This window comes from Narcine bancroftii, chromosome 3 (assembly GCF_036971445.1).
Source record: "Narcine bancroftii isolate sNarBan1 chromosome 3, sNarBan1.hap1, whole genome shotgun sequence".
In the NCBI taxonomy this organism is placed as follows: domain Eukaryota; kingdom Metazoa; phylum Chordata; class Chondrichthyes; order Torpediniformes; family Narcinidae; genus Narcine; species Narcine bancroftii.
Genome location: NC_091471.1, coordinates 101,150,496 through 101,168,338, shown reverse-complemented (window position 1 = coordinate 101,168,338; position 17,843 = coordinate 101,150,496). Strand labels below are relative to the sequence as shown.

The 17,843-nt window shown below is 44.0% G+C and overlaps 1 protein-coding gene across 2 annotated transcripts in view; it reads left to right on the top strand.

The window, feature by feature from the left end:
* The first annotated feature begins 13,504 nt into the window (after positions 1-13,504).
* pdgfra (platelet-derived growth factor receptor, alpha polypeptide) overlaps positions 13,505-17,843 on the top strand; it is a 65,136-nt gene continuing 60,797 nt past the window's right edge. Inside the window, exon 1 of one of the 2 annotated variants that reach the window (XM_069924657.1) lies at positions 13,505-13,760. The gene's annotated coding sequence lies outside the window, so the exon portion shown is untranslated. Of the gene's footprint in view, positions 13,761-14,178; positions 14,462-17,843 lie in introns of those variants that run through there. The other variant, XM_069924656.1, reaches the window with a different exon arrangement.

Here is a 17,843-nt window from a genome sequence, read left to right as displayed (position 1 = left end):
ATGAATATAAGGACAGACTATGCCTGGGAGAAATTACTTGTTTAAAAAATGCATTAAATTGCAAATTGGGAAACATAAAAATATTTTGTGACCTTCATATATCCAAATATATGGGTTATTTGCTTTAAGCTTGTAGCCTCAGGAAACAGGAGAACATGTTTTAGCAGCAAAATTGTTCTGAGTACGTTTTATGAAAGATTGGATTTTAATTTCTCCCTCTCAAACTGCGGCATGAATTCCATCATATGATCACTGCTCCTAAGAGTTCTCTGACCTTCAGCTCCCTCATCAACTCTGGTTCATGACACAACCTTGTTTTTCCAATCAACCGTATATATTGAAATCCTCCATAACTATTGTAAAATTGTCTTTTTGCATGCCTTCTCTATCACCCTCTGCAGTTTGCACGCCATATCCTGGCAACTGTTTGGAGGCCTGTATGCAACTCCCATCAGCACGTTTTTATTCTTACAGTTTCTTATTTCTACCCACAGGGATTCTATATCTTCTGATCCAATGTCTCCTCTGTCCAGAGCTTTCAATCCATTTTTAACCAGCAGAACTTCCTGTCCTTCTGATACTCTGTGTATCCTTGGATATTTAGTTCCTAGCTGTGGTCTTCTTTCAGCCACCACACAGTAATGGCCATAAATGTCATACCTGCCAACTTCCAACTGCACTACAAGATCATCAACCTCATTTCTTATACAGTGGATATTTAAATACAAGACCTTCAGTGCTGTATTCCAATGTACACCAAATAAAATCCTTAATCTTACACTTACAATTTTGCCCTATTGACTGCCTCTCCTTCCTCACAATTTCACTACACAGTGTATCTACTTGTGTATCTTCTACCCTACTCACTGCTCTCTAATTCTGGTTCCCATCTCCCTGCCACACTAGTATAAACCCTCTTCAACAGCTTTAGCAAACCTGCCTTCCAGATATTAGTTGCTCTCCTGTTCACATGCAACTTGTTCTTTTTCTGTAGGTCATACCTTGCCCAGAAGAAATCTGAATAATCCACGAATGTGGACCCCTTCCCCCTACATTAACTCTTCAGTCACACATTCATCTGCTAGTCTTCCTATTCCTGCCCACACTGGTGCAAGGCACATGCAGCAATACCAGTCTTGAGGTCATCCTTTTTTTTTAGCTTAATTCCTAATATTCCCCCTTCAGGATTTCATCCCTTTTCTTATCAATGTCATTGGTACCAAGATGGACCCTGACATCTGGGTGTTCAGCCTTCAGTTTAAGAATACTGAAGATAGGCGATGTATCTGGCCCTGGAGCCTCGATCTTGTTCACAGAACCTCCTGTTTATTCCCCATTTACTATCGCTCCCCTCTTCTCTTCTCTCCCTTCTGAAGGATTAAGACAATGTGCCAGAGACCTGACTACTAGGGCTTTCTATTGCAGATTGTATCCAAAACAGTATACTTATTGTTGAAGGGAATGGTGTCCTGTGCTGACTTTCTACTCCCCTCCCCTCTCCTAACAGTCACCCAGATATCCCATCCCCTCTCCTAACAGTCACCCAGATATCCCCTCCCCTCTCCTAACAGTCACCCAGATATCCCCTCCCCTCTCCTAACAGTCACCCAGATATCCCCTCCCCTCTCCTAACAGTCACCCAGATATCCCCTCCCCTCTCCTAACAGTCACCCAGATATCCCCTCCCCTCTCCTAACAGTCACCCAGATATCCATTTGCGTAAACAGCCGCGCAGGCGAGTGGAGTATGGACAGGGTCCGCAGGTATAACCCACAGGCCGCATAGATGGAGCAATATCCTCAATATCCGGTGAAAATTGATGAAGGAGTTTCAAGGAGATGTTTGACATCTGAAATGCTTCTTTTTATGGGAGAAAAATAAGTGGCGCCCCTTCAAGTCGGAACATTTGATCAAGACGATTCATTTTCTCCCACTGATAACGGGTCGCCCCGCTGAATTTTTAGGTTTTTTTGGCTCCGGATTCCAACAGATCCAATCTTGCAGGTCTTCAATTTTTTTTTAAACCAGTGTTTGACGAATACGTCCGACGAAGCCAATTCTTGACTCCCCTAGTTTCTGCCTTATGAATTCAACAAACATAGGGTTACATATTTGATTCTTAACGATACAATTCATGATTTGGTTACTTGCATCTCTGACCCTCATTATGCAAACTAATTACAGGGATAGTTGCAACACTTCCTTAGTGGTTACCTTCCCATGCCATTATTTTCACAAGTTCCCGGATCTGTTGAGCACCTGGAAGCACAGGTGGGCTTTTGGAATGGACTGGCCGCCCGGCGGTGCACGTCACTCTGCCCGTCCTCACTCTGCACTCCTCTCAGGCGGACTCTCGCGCCCTCCACTGGCAGTAACCTTGTGCATTGAAGGGTCTGCGTGACCGTCAGTGCGCAATCGGCGAGCCTGGAAGACCGAACCCGTCGTCAAGGGAGTTCCAGTGGGAATCCTGGGCTCCGATGTGGGTCGATTTCACCCAGCCTTTACGAAAAGTAACGTCGATTGTGGAACGTTGTCATTGCAGCTGATATTTCACCACAGGTAGGAAGCCGCTGCGAAGTTTTAACTGTTAAAGAGGGATGGAAGTCAAGCGTTTACAAATAGAAGGAAAGCAAGAATAAAATTCACAAAACAAAATGATATCGAAGAATTGCAAAAAAATGTATAACGATGTGCAACGTCTGTCTTAAGATACAACTAAGATACAAAAATGCTGGAGAAGCTCACTCAGCAGGTCTCCTTAGACTCTTTTCTCTGCATCGTTGGTTTTTAATTCGAGATATACAGTTTGTACGTCATCTTCTGCTCATGAATCGACTCTAATAGCTTTTTGAATAGAATTTAGTATTTGTGACTGATAAAAAGGTTCAAATCGGATTTGCAATCTCTTTAACACTGCACATCGCGATGGGAAATAATCCTCAACACCTTATCAACTGTCTGGGGCCTCATCTCATTCTTTTGAAGGATTTGACCCTGCAAAGCACCAGAGTAAACATGATTTCTAAATGGATTCACACATTGTGCATGTCCATTAATTATTTCAGTTCGTATAAAAATCACCGCGAGCTGACAATAAGCCATTGCCAAGTTTACATCATTAGTCCAGAATTCACAGACTTTGTGATGAGTGTTGCTCAACTGCAGGGCAGAAAAGTTGGTTTCCATCCGGAATTCTTTCATTGGAAAATGCCAGATTAAACAAACCAATTGCGTGAAGGTCAGAATGTCACGGTTCTGGGAAGCAGCCGCAGGAATATCCCCTTTTCTTCCCCTGAAATGTGCCATGGTCAGCGAAGTAATTCTCTTATCGGTGCTCACTTAAACTCTCGACTTTATAGTGGCTGCTCTCTCTTAACCTAGCCCCGCTTTGTGAGCACATTCACAAAACATTTTGCAAACACAGGTAAATCGACATGAGGCAACATTATGTAATGTGGGCAATGTGTATTATAAATATTGCTAATTTTGTGAGGTTTGACGGTCTTCAGTCGACTAGCTTTATCTAGACATTACCTATAACTTGCCCTTTTTTTCTGGTGCTTCTTGCAACTTGTCTACTTCTGGCTGATCTACCTATCTATCGAGGACATTTTGGTGTTCGATCTGCTGTTTTTCGACAAATTAGAATAGTTATTGTAATGTTTCATTTCGGCCCATTGATTAGACAGGCGATCTGCTTTTTCTGTCACCGTGAGATGGGAGAGTCACAGATTAGAACTGATTTTACTCAGCGTCTGGGAATTGCGCGAGGCCTACCAGCCTAGGTACAAATGTAGGTGTGGTTAGATCAAGCAATGGGTTGAGGCAAAAGTGAAGCATTGAGCCACACAATGATTGACATCCTTTTGAGACAAAGCTAGCGCATATTTATGCACATACTGCCTTTGGTTAAGGGTTGAAATTCAACTCAGAACCTGCTTCAAAACTGCATCGAGAACAGCAGAGTGAGTTATCTCAATGCTATTGTCCAGTATCAGTGCTTTGAGAGGTTGGTCATGGCCTGAATTAAGGTCTGGACCCACTGCAATTTGCCCTACTGTCACAGTCACTCCAGAGCAGACACAATATCACTGGCTCTCCACTCAACTCTGGATCACCTCAAAAGCAACAACTCAGACATTCTGCTGCTCTTCATAGTCTACAGCTCAACCTTCAACACCATTATTTCCTTAGTGCTGGTCAACAAGCTCCGAACCCTGGGCCTCTGGATCCTTGACTTCCTCACTGGAAGAACACAGTTACTTAAGAGAGTGGATGAACAGAGGGATTTTGTGATTCAAATTCATACATCCCTCAGGGTTGCCACACAGGTTGATAGGATAATTAAGAAGGCCTATGGGATGATGGGCTTCATTAATTATTTCTAATTAGAAATAATGTCTCCTCCTCACTGACTATCAGCACAGGTGCACTGCACTGATCGCACTGCTCAACCCACTATACATCCTTGACTATGTTGCGAGACGCAATTCCAATGCTATCTACAAATTTGCAAATGATATCACGATTGTCAGTAGAATCATAAATGGCAATGAGGAATTGTGCAAGAGGGAGATAGATCAACTAGTTAAATGGTGTCACAACAATAACTCAACATTAGCAAAACCAAGGAGATGATTGTGGACTTCAGGAGGAGAGGGTCAAGAACTTCAAATTTCTGGGTGTCAACATCTCTGAGGATCTGTCCTGGATCCTCTATGTGGATGCAATCACAAAGAAAGCTCGCCAGGAGTTATACTTTAAGAGGAGTTTGAGTTGATTTGATATGTCACGAAAGACTCAAAAACCTACAGGTGCCCCATGGAGAGGATTCTGGCTGGTTGCATCACTGTCTGGTATGGAGGCGCCAATGCTGAAGTCAAGAAAAAAAGCTCCAGAGGGTTGTTCACAGAGCCTGTAACATCACAGGCACCAGACTTCACTCATCGAGGACATCTACTGTGTCTTAAGAAAGCAGCTTCAATCCTCAAAGAGCACCACCACCCAGGCCATGCTCTCTTCACTCTGTTATTCATTGAGAAAAAGGTACAGGAGCCTGAAGACAAGGACTCAGTTGTCCAAGGAGAGCTTCTTCTCCACTGCCATCAGATTTGCTGAATGAACAATGAACCATGAACACTGCCTTACTTTGACTTTTTCTCCCACTATTTTAAAATTTATTTTGTAGGGTGGTTTATATAAATGTTTGTACTGGTGACGCTGCCACAAAACAATACATTTCACGACATGTTTGTGGCAATAAATTCTGATTCCGAAAATGAACAATTCCAAGGAAAGGGTCACAACCCTTTAAATGTTTATCTTTGCGAACATTTAAATATTTCAGTCAGCATCTAAATGCTTTCCAACATCCAAGCATGACAACGTTTTTCACTTGTCGAAGTACCAGCAGAAATATAAAAACTGCTTTTGGCATTTGGTTTTCATAATCAATTATTTTGTGACGTTGGTCGAAGGGTCACTATACAACCGTACATAATACTTTGACTGACATACTAGCCTGTGCAATTGACCAGCAAAATTGCTGCCCGTGAGCAGTCAGCAATTGAGACAGGTGCAAATAAAGCATTGACGTACAGATTCCACACTCATTTATTTGATGAGGCCAATGTTTGAATTATATGATGCTAATTGTTTTCTCATTTCCTTTAGTTAGAATATGAATGATGCAAGTATGTTTAGAATAATTTTCATTGGTCTTGAAAATATTTAATCCTTGCAAAAAGTCATCCCTGGAAATGATCACTGGCTCTCTAAAGCAGCCATTCTCAACTGTTTAGGCTATGGGCCCCTTGGGATCTGCTCAGTGTTTATGAACCCCCTTCCTTGTGAAGCAGTCAAGTTTGTATTTTTCTGTACCTCTCCTACCAATGACATTAAAAAACACAAATATTTGTTACGTGAGGTGAAAAGAAAACAAGGCTTTAACTTTGAGTGTAACAACTGGGGCTTGTGATTCCAGAACAAACCAATAAATAGGAAATCATTATTATGTAGGAATGAAGAAACATGAACATGCAAACTATTGGAGAGGATTCTTATAGATTAGATGCATGAACATTTGGAGAATTAACAGAATACTCAAGGATAGTCAGCATGGCTTTGTGAAGGGAAGGTTGTGCCTCATGAGCCTAATTGAGTTTTTGGAGAAAGTAACAAATGAAATTGATGAGGGTAGGGCAGTAGATGTGGTCCATATGGATTTTAGCAAGGCATTTGACAAGGTCCCCCATAACAGACTCATCCAGAAAATTATAAGGCATAGGATCAGTGGAACCTTGGCTGTGTGGATAAAAAATTGGCTTGCAGGAAGAAAGCAGAAAGTAGTAGTAAAAGGATAGCATTCTGCTTGGAGGTCAGTGGCTATTGGTGTGCTGGAAGGATGTGTTCTGGGACCTCTGCTCTTTGTAAATTTTTATAAAATGACCTGGATGAAAAGGAGGAAGGATGGGCTGGTAAGTTTGTAGATGACATGAAGGTTAGAGGAGTTGTCAAAGGTTGTTAAAGATTACAAGAGGATATAGACAGGATACAGAGTTTGGCAGAAAAGTGGCAGATGGAGTTCAATCTGGATAAGAGTGAGGTGAATGCATTTTGGAAGGACAAACTAGAAGGCTGAGTACAGGGTTAATGGTCAGTTACTTAAGAGAGTGAATGAACAGAGGGACCTTGCGGTTCAAATCCATACATCCCTCAAGGTTGCCACACAGGTTGATAGGATAATTAAGAAGGCCTATGAGATGATGGGCTTCATTAATAGGGGACTGAGTTCATGAGTAGAGAAGTTATGTTGCATCTCTACAAATCTCTAATGAGACCACCTTTTGAGTATTATGTTCAGTTCTGGTCACCTCATTATAGGAAGGATGTGGAAGTATGGAGGGAGTGCAGAGGAGATTTATCAGGATGTTGCCTGGATTCGGAAACAAGACTTATGAGGCAAGGTTAATAGAACTGGGACTTTTCCCTTTGGAGTGTTGTAGGATGAGGGGAGACTGGTTAGAGGTCTACCAAATTATGCAAGGCATAGATAGGGTGGACAGCCTGCAGCTGTTTCCCAGGGTAGGAATAGCAAACACCAGAGGACATGAGTACAAAGTGAAGGGAGGAAGTTTAGGGGAGACATCAGGAATATGTTTTTTTTACACAGAGAGTTGTGGGTGCCTGGAATGCCCTGCCAGGAATGGTGATGGAGGCTGAAACATTTGCGGCATTTAAGAGACTCTTAGACACATGGATGAAAGAAAACTAAAGGATTAAGGGATAGGATGGGGGTTAGTACTTTTTTACAAGGAATATTGCAGGCGCCTCAGATTGAAGAGACTGCCATCCGTGCGGTACCGGATGTAAACAGCGTCTTCATTGTTGGGGTCTTTCATGGCTTGGTTCAGCATCATGCTGAAGAAGATTGAAAAGAGGGTTGGTGCGAGAACACAGCCTTGCTTCACGCCATTGTTAATGGAGAAGGGTTCAGAGAGCTCATTGCTGTATCTGACCCGACCTTGTTGGTTTTCGTGCAGTTGGATAATCATGTTGAGGAACTTTGGGGGACATCCGATGCGCTCTAGTATTTGCCAAAGCCCTTTCCTGCTCACGGTGTCGAAGGCTTTGGTGAGGTCAACAAAGGTGATGTAGAGTCCTTTGTTTTGTTCTCTACACTTTTCTTGGAGCTGTCTGAGGGCAAAGACCATGTGAACTACTCTTTGCAGATGATGCCGCTTTAGTTGCCCATTCAGAGCCAGCTCTTCAGCGCTTGACGTCCTGCTTTGCGGAAACTGCCAAAATGTTTGGCCTGGAAGTCAGCCTGAAGAAAACTGAGGTCCTCCATCAGCCAGCTCCCCACCATGACTACCAGCCCCCCCACATCTCCATCGGGCACACAAAACTCAAAACGGTCAACCAGTTTACCTATCTCGGCTGCACCATTTCATCAGATGCAAGGATCGACAATGAGATAGACAACAGACTCGCCAAGGCAAATAGCGCCTTTGGAAGACTACACAAAAGAGTCTGGAAAAACAACCAACTGAAAAACCTCACAAAGATAAGCGTATACAGAGCCGTTGTCATACCCACACTCCTGTTCGGCTCCGAATCATGGGTCCTCTACCGGCACCACCTACGGCTCCTAGAACGCTTCCACCAGCGTTGTCTCCGCTCCATCCTCAACATCCATTGGAGCGCTCACACCCCTAACGTCGAGGTACTCGAGATGGCAGAGGTCGACAGCATCGAGTCCACGCTGCTGAAGATCCAGCTGCGCTGGATGGGTCACGTCTCCAGAATGGAGGACCATCGCCTTCCCAAGATCGTATTATATGGCGAGCTCTCCACTGGCCACCGTGACAGAGGTGCACCAAAGAAAAGGTACAAGGACTGCCTAAAGAAATCTCTTGGTGCCTGCCACATTGACCACCGCCAGTGGGCTGATAACGCCTCAAACCGTGCATCTTGGCGCCTCACAGTTTGGCGGGCAGCAGCCTCCTTTGAAGAAGACCGCAGAGCCCACCTCACTGACAAAAGGCAAAGGAGGAAAAACCCAACACCCAACCCCAACCAAAAAATTTTCCCTTGCAACTGCTGCAATCGTGTCTGCCTGTCCCGCATCGGACTGGTCAGCCACAAACGAGCCTGCAGCTGACGTGGACTTTTTACCCCCTCCATAAATCTTCGTCCGCGAAGCCAAGCCAAAGAAAGACAAGGAATATATGGGTAGGTAGAACATCGACGGCCAAAGGAGACGATTCATGCTTTAAACCACCTTTTGTAGGAAATGGCAGTTCATTTTCCTCTGCCCAATAGGAGATACTCCATGTAGAAGTGGGCGAGGATAGTAGCTTTTACACTTGAACGAGATTTCATTTCTACTTCTTGGATTATTTTTATTGATTATCCCAAATGCACAGGCCAAATCAAGTTGCAGCACATCTGCAGGTGCCTAAAAATATTGCCTGAATAATGAATTTGTAAAATATGGTAATAGTTGGAGAGAGGTAGATTGAACTTGTTAATGTTAAACACTTGGCTTGTGCGGTCAATCACAGTAAAATTAGATAGGTCAAGTGGGATATGACCGTACCTCATTCTTCAGTTAATTAATAGAATGATAACAATTCTGGTCTATTCTGATATTCTTTGACATCAAAACACTTCGCATTTTGAAGAAACGAGTATTTCATTCGCGTGTGTGGACGCTTTTGTGGTAGAAATGCGATAGGAGGTCTCAGACGATTTGTTGAATGGGGCGTGGTGGAGTTTACCTCTGAGAAATGATTAAGCAGACTGGAGAATCCAGAGCTTCTAGAGTTCTAATCATCTCGCTTGACTGAGTCGACCCTCAGATGATTATTTTCCTTAGATAGGCTCTCCAGAGACTGAAGTCACAATCACAAACCTTTAGGACGGAGATGAGGGCAGTGAATACTCCTGTCCTTTTCCAGGACAGGAGTGGAGTATCCGTTGTTGAGAGGGATGGATAGATCTTGGAACATTTAGGGATTTACACAAGAAGGTGGTGCCGAGAGAAAAATCATCCTTGGTCTTATTGCAGAGCCCAAATGGTTTACTCTTACTTCTATCCCTCGTGTTCTTTGTTCGAATGGAATTTCACCCAATCAAGTTAGTTTCCGGAAAAGGGCTTTGAAAATACAATAAGATGGGCAGCCGGTAGAAGTGGTCCACTGGCGAACGATTTACCGGGGAGAAAATTATTGGGATAATGCATTGGAAATTAGTAAACTCTGTTATTCAGGCTGAAGGCACAATGTGCTCCTACATTTCCGGATACCCGCAAACCCTCAAATAATTTCCAAAACAAATCCTAAGGTTTAAAGTAATCAAACTAAGATTGCACATTGAAGCCAGTTGTGCTCGTTGTTACACGTGGTAAGAGTGTTTGAACATCAACTGGTAAAATCAGGTTTCAGTAATGGGATCAAAAGCCACAGCAAGTTTACATTTAGAGTGAATTCGCTGAACATGCTCTCTCTCTCTCACACACACACTGACTCGGTCCCGAGAGATTACATTTAAAGCATCACGCAAAAATTAATATAGACATTCCCTCCCACCCAAAAGAACAAAAAAACTTTAGCCATCACTCATATGAAATAGAGTAATGATCATTTAGAGACAAATCGCTCTCACTGCGTGGGTCTGTGGTCATATCACAGAGCCTGGACTTTATTAGTGTTCATTGTAAACATATTCAACTTTTGGACAGAAAGAGGCGAATGTTTTATTCAATATTCATCGCATTATGAAACTGAGGAAAGAACTTATCATTGTGACACGTCACTTCTTCGTATGGCATATGGCCAGGGAAGGTGGCATTGAGGTGAAGGGGACCTTCAGTGAACCATCGACGTAAACATATGGTGAGCATTTAAAGTCTTCTATCAGACGCATGGCCTGATAAGAAACAAATAAACAAACAGACCTCTCAATTTGGGAGACTTTTTTTGAACCATCCTACCCTTTAGGACCACACAGATCCACTTAGATTGTCGGGTAGTTTGTTTAATTACCTTTCCCCGGCAGATCACCCCATGCAAGGAAGAGGGCCCATCTGGCCTAATTTAAAGACCTACGTTTGGCTTAAGACACTCAAGGTCTGACGGAGATTTACATGTTGGTATTCGCAAATAACACCCCACTGAGCGAGGCCAGTCTACTAAACTCGAAGCAATCAAATGAGAAGTTACTCGTCTCTCAGATTAGCTGCAAAGTGAGGGAAATTGCCATTCAGGCGAAGAGCTCGTCCTGCAGTCTGTCCCCTCCTCCCGTCAGAATCCAAGATTCGCAAATAAATTCTCACACAAGGGAACTTTTTTTTTGGTAAATGTTTGTTAATGAGCGCCCATTAGAGATAACTCGAATGAGATTGGTAATTACAGTAAGATGGTCAAACGGAGCTGGGGTTATTCCTCATTCTCCAGCGGGTGACATGCTCCGTTCGCTTGGCAGTCGTCCCGCGGATGCACTGAAGCTTCATCAACTGCATGATCATAAACAGGGCATGCTTTGATTTCCGTCCTGTGACACTGGTGGTTGGAATAATATTTGCTTGCTTAAAATGCACATCAAAGCATTTATTTTGAATAAGGTCACCAAACAAACGGAAAAGAAAATCCAAGTAATCACTGGATTCTGGATTGTGAAGTGCTGTGAAACTAATTGCACCTTTATACTTCAAATAGAGTCCTCAGCCCATTGACCCGCCCATACCTGTAACCGCAATGGTTGTCATTTCAATTTTAGGAATACACATTGAAGTGAAATAAAATTGCACGAGAGTGGTCTGTAAATGAGTGGTCGGCCATCTTCTAAACTATGGGATTGTGCTGGGTGTTTGCGTAAGGAGTCACATCTCGACTGGTTCCATGCACGTTATCGTTGGTTCTCCTTTTGGACCCACGAAGAAAACAATCTACCACAATCGAATGCAATGTTAACAGGTTAAATATAAACGAAGGATCTCGTTTACAGTTTCACTGAAGTGAAGGATAGTTCGTGAATTAGATGGTAGCATAATAATAACAAGTGGGATTTTGTACTATTCCTTCCCATTCACGACTGATGCCAGAGGTTCTGCAGCGGATAAGCGCGTTTGGACCCGAGGAATCTGGTCGAATTTCGCCATAGAGCAAATGGATTCCCCTGGCTTGCCAGCTCCGACCTGACTGGGCCCATTCCAAGTGTAGAGTGGAAGAGGAGTTAAAGTTGGGGAGCTGATGTCAATTGTGCTGATCAAGCGCTGAATGGGCTCGAGAATTCCACGTTGAGCAATGGGACACCGACACTCTGACCCAATCCATGCAAGTCTGTAGTCGTCAGTGATGAGGAGTTACCAATCGGCCAGTGAGGTCTAGAGTGATGAGCTGGGCCATTGGGTGTGGCATTATTCCATCCTATTCCAAACCAATGGGTATGATTTGAGTCGACACCCCAGCGAAATTGTTCGGTGTAAACAGTCCAGCATGGGACGCTTCTTTCTCGCGCCCCAACCCCCTCCTCAGCTAGCACATGCACACTTTACTTGTACTCTGACCTTGATATTTACATCGCCGCGTCAAAGTCCGTGCGTGACCAGTTTGTTTCCCAGGGCCAGCAAAAGTTTTCAAAATAACTCCGCCTCTCCAGCTCAGCACACCCATGCAAGTGCCCGAGGCTTGTTAGAGTCGGGTAACCACCGTCTAATTCTCAGCACTGTGGCTCAGCGGCATCAATCGATGGTCAACAATGCTAGAATTGTGACAATTAAGCGAACGAGGAGCAAACGTGTGTTCATGAAGAGAAAAGGCGGAAGGAGGGCGAGAACAACATGACAAAGGGAAGGGAGATAGACGGGGATAAAAAGTAGTGACAAGAGGGTGAAATGCAAAGGTGACCATGCAAATGTTGAGCCCACCCCCCCCCCCCCCACCGGGAATTGAACAGTTTTTTTTCCCCCACGCCACCCCTTTATAACAGGCTCTTGTTTCCATCTGAAAGGTTCAAGTGTCCCGGCACGGTGCCTTTGAGGGCAACGCCGTATTCTCGAGCACCCGCAAACAAGGGACTGCCCGGGCTGGCGTTGCCTCCCAACGATTTCCTAAAACACATGTGGAAGTAATAGTTCGCCTGTAGCTTCACCGCACTGAAGATATATTACTTCAGCGAGCGGCTGGAGGCAAGATGAGGAACAGCACGAAGCAACCCCCCCCCCCCCCCAAGAACTATCGTCCGACACACGGGTACAACTCCTGGGCTTGTTCAATACTCACCCCCCCCCCCTCCAAACTCCCAGAAGTCTCGCGCTGCTTTCTGCCCAAATAATGAAGAGGGCGAAGGGCCGAGCCTTAGAGGCAAACAAACATTTCAGTCACCTAATTCTGCACTCAACAGGCTATGTGGTCAGCGACACCTCCAAGCGTGCAGGCTTTCAGTAGGACAGTGCAAGGGCGCCTCCTTCTTTTAATGATGGGAGTTGCTTCGAGTCGTTCCTCAGAATGAGCATTTCATCGCACAGCAATATGATTATAGTCTTAGGAAACCTGCTCTGCTTTGCAAAATCTTATATCCCCCCCCCCACCCCCGGGGTTTTATAGTGATCGTAAACGTAAAGAAAAAGTATTTTGAACTGCTTTCTCTCCCGCTACAAAAAAAGCGTCCAGTTCTCCTCAGGTTCACCATAGGTTGGGCTCTGCACATAAAGCTGAGTTGAGTGCAGATTTAGGTGACTGAAATACTTGTTTCCCTCTAAGGGTCGGTCTTTCGCCCTTTCATAACTTCGCAGAGACATCGTCCACATATTTAGGTTTCGCCTGACGTGAAAATCTATACACAAAGACCGGGAAGCAAATCAAAACAGCAAAGCAATTTTCCTCTGCTTCACGTTTTCCTCAGAATGCACATATGGCTACTTTCTGAAGAAGACAGCCCTGGATGTGACTGTACCCTACGTGGAAGAAGAAGCCCAACCTCCACAGTCCGAGGCCAGCAAGACTCCCGGCGCTGACTGAGAGTCGAGACTCTTATTCTGAAGCGGCTACAGGGGTTTCATTTCCTGACATTTATTTACTTAAAGCAAATGATTGGTTTTTTTGGAAGGATGGACTGCAGCATTGAATCAATTACAAGACGCTGTTCTGAGCGCCCATGAACAACCAGGGTCCGATTCCAACGTTAAAACTACATGGTGCCCCCCCCCCCCCCACCCCGTTTTAAGAGGAGTTTGTGGATTTACCCCTCTGCTCAAGGTAAGGTGATGCAAATTTATTAAGGCTACGCTGATTTGTGTTTATCATCACTGATAACGGATTTCGCAAGAAACTTCGCACTCCCGATGCGTGACGGAGCTTGCAGTTTCTCTGTTACCTTCTCCCGCATAGTCACAGTTAAAGGATTATTTTTATTCTGAGAGATTGCGATGGATATTCTCGGAAGATTGTTATTTCTGTCTTAAAAAAAGTGTGCGGGAGTGTGTTTTGGACGAGGGCTGAGATTTGAAGTTGAGGTTGGTTGGCATTACGTTATGTTTTTTTTTGCTGTGTTGTCGTTGAGAGGGGGTTGGTGAACGGTTCCCTTGGATGGTGTTGTGTCACGTCAGCCCGCTCGCTGCATTTCACTTGGACACAACTAGTGTTGATGGCTCCAGTGCGCAAATTCTATAATGACAAACACATTGGCGGTGGACGTAGAACCCATCGGCTGCCTGCGTCAGGGATTTAAGGAATTTTGAACAAGATACTAGCTTTTTTTTTCTCCGGGAATATTCTGCTGTCTAGGGATCGAGGGTGGAGGAGGGAGAGATTTTTGGACTGTTCATGAGTCCTGCCATGCGGATGAATCACATAAACAGGAAGGAAAGGAGAACGGTGCCAGAACAGTTTGATCGTCTGTGAGGCAGGCGAGAGACTTGAGCGGGACTTTCGCTGGGCGCAAAGGAAAGGTGGCAGAGGTAGGAAGAGAACAGTGTTCCTTTGGTTATGCCACTCTTTGTCTTGGAGGTTTCTGCTCCCCCCCCTCCCCACCACCACCTTTGGCCAGTTTGCCCTCACATCCCTCTCGCTGCATCTTTTGAGTTCTTGTCCGCGTCCAGCTCCCCATGAAGTAAAGCGTTTTCCTCGCATTTCTGAGGCACTGTCTATTCCTTTGTCCCTTTCTTTTCTCTTCTTTCTACCTCATTTTCTTTTACATTTTCCTTTATTCTGTCCCTCACTCAATTTCTTATCTTTTTCCTCTCGCCCACTGACTTTCTCTCCATCCCCTTCCCCCACTCGCTCTCCCGTACACACACTTCTCTGTTTTACATCTGTAATCTATTATGTTTCCCTTTTTTTAAAAAAAGCTCTGGTCTTTTCTAAGAGGCACGGGACTCGCCGTTCCCCAACACCGCACATCCAGCTAATGCGTCTCCCCCTTTTCTTTCTCGGTGCAATCATCCCTTCTGTCATTCGCTCCCAGCCCTCACCCTCCAACCCCAACATTTTCCCGAATTTTCACACTGCAGATTGAAAAGCAGCAGGCGGGCGGTCACGTAACCATTTGGCCCCGAAGCGATCACAGCTCTTTAACCAAGTGCCAAAACCCAGCGGGAGGAGGGAGGCAGATGTCCTGGGTGGCATTGAAACGGTTAACGTGAGCCAAGACGCTTACAGAAACCGCAGAGAGAGAGTGGGCATCCGAGCTTGGCCGGTAGCTGGCACTTGAAAAAGTGGCGCCTTGCTGTTGCGTTTAGTTATGTAAAGTCTCACACAATGGAGGCCCTGTAAGACAATCTTTTGATAAAACAATTTTATCCCAGGGAATTCTCTTCTATTCGCTTCAGATTAATCCCTTTAATTGACAAATTCGAGGCGACTGTTTTAAACTATTACAAACTCTTTATTTTTGTTAGGTGATTCTATTGGTATGTTGGTATATTCCGCGCAGGGAATTCAATCTTTTATTAACTTGTAGCCGTATCGGGAAAGGTTTCTTGTGCCAATACCAATCGGGCAGTGACGCTGGCCGCTTTTCTCAGATGCAGAGATAGATGTTCAGCACCAACGAGAAAAGCTTATCCCCAACGTTTGCAAGTTGCCAACTCAAATGAGCTCGAGAGGGGTTTCATTAAACAGCCCTCCCTCCTTTTGCAACATAAGAGAGACTTTCGTTGCCCAATCGCATCTCAGCCTCCCAGGGGCTGAGTAAGATTTTTTTGTAACAACGGTCTTGAATCCTGGGGGTGGTGTGGTTCTGGCCCTGTCAGTCTGGATTCAGCTTCCCTTTTTGATAGACTCCAGAGGGTGAACATTAAAAGCTGTTCCCTATGTCTGACTTTTATACAGCAGGAAAGGTAATGCTTTACATTCACAGACTCAAGAAAACTTCATACACATTCTAGTGCACTCATAGGGCCAACCCCGATGACCACACAAACGAATTTTCACTTGAACAGTTTTTGTCAGTCAAGAGTCAAACAAAATTATATAAATTGCTGGATTTCGAATAATAAACCCCAAGTCGTACAAGGCTGTGGTGACCAAAGAAATGAGTGCCATGGATCTTGCAAGATTCATGTAGTCGCTGGCATATTTTTGAATATGATACTTGAATCATACAGAAGGGAACAGGCCCTTCGGCCCATCTTATCTATGCCGACCGTTGAGGGCTGGTCCCATTTGCTTGCATTTGGTCCATATCCATCTTATTCGTTCCTCTCCAAATATGTGGTACCCTGGGTAAAATTAAATTGCCAGCAAACTTGTTTTGCTCTCACAAAACCCACTCAGTTTGAAAAGAAGGGAAATTGGTAAATAATTTAGATGGTTGTTCTATTATTTTTTTTTAACGTGACTACTTGAAAAGCGTTAAATGACTGAATAAATAGGTCGGCAAGTCGTATGCACGATAAGAAAACAATTCTGTTTTCATTAATTCGGATCGAATTATTTATGGAACGCAACATCAGCAAAATATAAATATGAATACAGGGTGTACATGTTATTCTGAGGACGAGCTAGGAATCCATGGCTCCCTCTACACGATCTGTGTGGAATTGCACCCAGTATTTGTTACAGGCAGAAAATTCATGTTGCCACAGACCTCTTGTTCTCCGCTGACAGGGAAGAAATGACAATAACCAGTTTTCTAGAAGTGGCAATTTAATTGACCGAGTTGGTCACAGTCGGTTTAATTTGTAGGGCCAGAGCGCAATTTTACTTGCATTCGGAGAGTGATGTTAACCCTCCGCCACGTTGTTTGCGTCCACACTCTCTCGTTAATCCCGTTGGTATCCTGATTGCACGAGGGTCAGGGGTACATAAAAGACTAGTCGTGGATGTAAACGAAGCCAACTCCAGCTGAAGTGTTGCAGCTGTAAAAGATACAACTTCTGGATTATTGGGGTGACATCGCCTGCTCAAGATTGGCCACTTTTCCCCCCATGTCCACGTGTACATGCGTTCATTCCGCGGAGAATATGGGAATCGCGAATATGGATTTTAATGAGATTGAATGCATTTTAAAAATATAATCGATGTGCTTTGCTGGATTTTGAGGAAATTTAAACAGACTCAGGTGGAAGTTAGATTGCGCCACGTTCTCAGAAAAGGGGCAGTTTTCATAAACACAAATGATTATTACATGTTTACCGTTTTTAGGTTCCCTTCTCGCCATCATTTAACGAACACAGAGTATATTTACATTAAAATAGCCCATTATATTTTCTCCGTAAGCCTATATTTTAAAATGGCTAAATACTTATTGAATCAAAACTAAATTGCAGGATTCAAATCCTGGGAAAGTTTAGACACCAGCGTCTGAGTTAAGTTTAGCCCAGAATTCTGGCTAAGCGTAATTAACATGACTCGCATTTTCAGAAATAGCTGTCTCCAGTTTCTGCTCGTTCGGCTGGGTCTCGGTCGCACCGGTTCGCCGGCACGAACCCGTTTTCCACATATACCAACTTCCAGGAATGGATTCAATTATTTCCAGCCCTCAAATCAAAGAAGATGCTAAACATTGCGTTGGAAGTTTATTTCGTTTGGAAAAACAACATTACGTGAAATTGTTAAATATTAGAATATTAATCTTTAGTTCTCGAACACAATGTGAATATACACTTTGTAGCTTTTCTTCCTTGAATGGGAGTTGATTCGGTTTAGATTTATTTGAATGACTACATGTTCGAATTGTGTGTTCAAAAACACACATACCATACACGATGGGGGGGGGGGGTACAAAATTAAACAGCAATAAAAGTTAACGTGCTACAAAATATAAAATTGTATGGGGATATTGTGTCTGTACAGTGGAGGTGATTGCGTCCTCTGCAAGACTGAATGTTAATAGCCCAG